Below are 3,864 nucleotides of genomic sequence, written 5' to 3' on the forward strand. Positions count from 1 at the left end.
CAATGCCTTTTCCAGCATGATGGAGCACCTTGCCATAAGGCAAAAGTGATAACTAAGTGGCTCGGGGAACAAAACATCAATATTTTGGGTCCATGGCCAGGAAACTCCCCAGACCTTAATCCCATTGAGAACATGTGGTCAATCCTCAAGAGGCGGGTGGACAAACAAAAACCCACAAATTCTGACGAAATCCCAGCATTGATTATGCAAGAATGGGCTGCCATCAGTCAGGATGTGGCCCAGAAGTTAATTGACAGCATGCCAGGGTGGATTGCAGAGGTCTTGAAAAAGAAGGGTCAACACTGCAAATGTTGACTCTTTCTCTTTGCATCAACTTCATGTAATTGTCAATAAAAGCCTTTGACACTTATGAAATGCTTGTAATTATACTTCAGTACTCCATAGTAACATCTGACAAATATCTAAAGACACTGAAGCAGCAACCTTGTGATAATTCATATTTGAGTCATTCTCAAAACTTTTGGCCATGACTGTAGTCCGTGATTGTCTGTAGACCCTGCCACATACATCTTGTGTCTGAGCCGTTGAATTGCGACTCCACTTGGTCTCTATACTGACATTTTGCTTGTTTGATTGCCTTACAGAGGGAATAATTACACTGTTTGTATTCGGCCATATTCCCAGTCACCTTGCCATGGTTAAATGCGGTGTTTCAAGCTTTCAGTTTTGTGCGAATGCCGCAATCTATCCACGGTTTCTGGTTAAGGTAGGTTTTAATAGTCACTGTCTGTACAACATTTGCTATACACTTCCTTAAAAACTCACCGAATCAGCGTATACTCTGATATTATTCTCTGAGTCTACCCCGAACATATCCCAGTCCGTGTGATCAAAACAATCTTGAAGCGTGAATTCCGATTGGTCAGACCAGCATTGAATAGTCCTTAGCACGGGTACTTCCTGTTTGAGTTTCTGCTTATATTAAGGGAAGATCAAAATGGAGTCATGGTCAGATTTGCCGAAAGGAGGGTGGGGGAGGGCCTTGTATGCATCACTGACAGAGTATTTTTTTATTTCACATTTAACCAGGTAAGCTAGTTGAGAACAAGTTTTCATTTACAAATGCCACACCGAGTTACACATGGAATAAACAAGCGTACAGTCAATAACACAATGGAAAAATAATAAAGTCTATATACAGTGTGTGCAAATGGTGTGAGGAGGTAAGGCAATAAATAGGCCATAGTAGCAAAATAATTACAGTTTAGCACATTAACACTGGAGTGAAAGATGAGCAGATGATGATGTGCAAGTAGAAATACTGGTGTGCAAAAACAATCTGGGTAGGTAGATTGGGTGGGCTATTTACAGATGGGCTATGTACAGCTGCAGCGATCGGTTCGCTGCTCAGATAGCTGATGTTTAAAGTTGGTGAGGGAAATATAAGTCTCCAGCTTCAGCGATTTCTGCAATTTGTTCCAGTCATTGGCAGCAGAGAACTTGAAAGAAAGGAGGCCAAAGGAGGTGTTGGCTTTGGGGATGACCAGTGAGATATACCTGCTGGAGCGTGTGCTACGGGTGGGTGGTGTTATCGTGACCAGTGAGCTGAGATAAGGCGGAGCTTTACCAAGCATAGATTTATAGATGACCTGGAGCCAGTGGGTCTGGCGCCGAATATATAGCGAGGGCCAGCCGACTAGAGTGTACAGGTCGCAGTGGTGGGTGGTATAAGGGGCGTTGGTGACAAAACGGATGCCACTGTGATAGACTGCATCCAGTTTGCTGAGTGAAGTGTTGGAAGCTATTTTGTAAATGACATCGCCGAAGTCAGGGATCGGTAGGATAGTCAGTTTTACGAGGGTACGTTTAGTGGCGTGAGTGAAGGAGGCTTTGTTGCAAAATAGGAAGCCGATTCTAGATTTAATTTTGGATTGGAGATGCTTAATATGAGTCTGGAATGAGAGTTTACAGTCTAGCCAAACACCTAGGTATTTGTAGTTGTCCAGTTATTCTAGGTCAGAACCATCCAGAGTTGTGATGCTAGTCGGGCAGGAGGGTGTGGGCAGCGAACGGTTGTGTATGCTAGTTGGGAAGCAGGTGCAGGCAGCGAGTAGTGACGCTAGTTGGAGGCCACGGAAGGAGTGTTGTATAGCATTGAAGCTCATTTGGAGGTTAGTTAACCTCTCTAGGGTATGTGGGACGCTACCGTCCCACCTGGCCAATATCCAGTGAAATTGCAGAGCAGCAAATTCAAAAACAGAAATACTCAAAATAAAAATTCATAAAACATACAAGTGTTATACATCGGTTTAAAGATGAAGTTCTTGTTAATCCAACCGTTGTGTCAGATTTCAAAAAGGCTTTACGGCGAAGCATACCATGTGATTATCTGAGGACAGTGCCCAGCACACAAAACATTACAAACAGTAACCAGCCAAGTAGAGAAGTAACAAAAGTCAGAAATAGCCATAAAATGAATCACTTACCTTTGATGATCTTCATATGGTTGCACTCACAAGACTCCCAATAAATATTTGTTTTGTTCGATAACGTCCCTGTTTATATCCAAAAACCTTTTGTTGGCACGTTTTCTTCAGTACTACAAATGGCTCTAAGGCCGTCACAACTGGCAGACGAAAAATCCAAAAAGTATCAGTAAAGTTTGTAGAAACATGTCAAACGATGTTTATAAATCAATACTCAGGTTGTTTTTAATTATAATAATAATAATATTTAATAATAATATTTCAACTGGACAATAGCTTCGTCAATATGAAAGAAAAACAAGAAAGGCGTGATCTCAGTCGTGCGCAGAAAGCAGGTCTTTCCACTATCCACTCACTCAGAGTGGTCTTACCAGAGTGGTCTTCTCCCTCATTTTTCAGAATACAAGCCTGAAACTATTTCTAAAGACTGTTGACATCTAGTGGAAGCCATAGGAAGTGCAATCGGAGTCCCAAGTCAATGGATACTGCATAGCCAGTCAATGGAAAACTACTAACATAAAAACATCCCACTTCCTGGGTGGACATTTTCTCAGATTTTAGCCTGCCATATCAGTTCTGTTATACTCACAGACATTATTTTAACAGTTTTGGAAACTTTAGAGTGTCGTCTATGCATATCCTATCTTCTGGGCCTGAGTAACAGGCAGTTTACTTCGAGCACGCTTTTCATCCAGAGGTGAAAATAGTGCCCCCTACCCTCGTGAGGTTAAAACACAGTTTCCAAAGAAGGGCCAGATGTATACAGAATGGTGTCGTCTGCGTAGAGGTGGATCAGGGAATCACCAGCAGCAAGAGCGACATCGTTGATGTATGCAGAGAAAAGAGTCGGCCCAAGAATTCAACTCTGTGGCACCTCCATAGAGACTGCCAGAGGTCCAGTCAACAGGCCCTCCGATTTGACACATTGAACTCTGAGAAGTAGTTGATGAACCAGGCGAGGCAGTCATTTGGGAAACCAAGGCTGTTGAGTCTGCCGATAAGGATTCAATGATTGACCGAGTTGAAAGCCTCTTGGCCAGGTCGATGAAGACTGCTGCACAGTACTGTCTTTTATCGATGGCAGTTATGATATCGTTTACTACCTTGAGCGTGGCTGACGTGCACCCGTGACCATCTCGGAAACCGGATTGCACAGCGGAGAAGGTATGGTGAGATTCGAAATGGTCAGTGATCTGTTTATTAATTTGGATTTCGAATACTTTAGAAAGGCAGGGTAGGATGGATATAGGTCTATAACAGTTTGGGTCTAGAGTGTCACCCTCTTTGAAGAGGGGGATGACCGCGGCTGCTTTCCAGTCTTTAGGGAACTTGGACGATAACAAAAGAAAGGCTAACAGAACTGGAGGCCTAGTACATTCAGAACAGAGAGTAAAAGGAGCAAATTTCTGGGCACGGT

Source organism: Oncorhynchus masou, chromosome 16 (assembly GCF_036934945.1).
Source record: "Oncorhynchus masou masou isolate Uvic2021 chromosome 16, UVic_Omas_1.1, whole genome shotgun sequence".
Classification (NCBI taxonomy): Eukaryota; Metazoa; Chordata; class Actinopteri; order Salmoniformes; family Salmonidae; genus Oncorhynchus; species Oncorhynchus masou.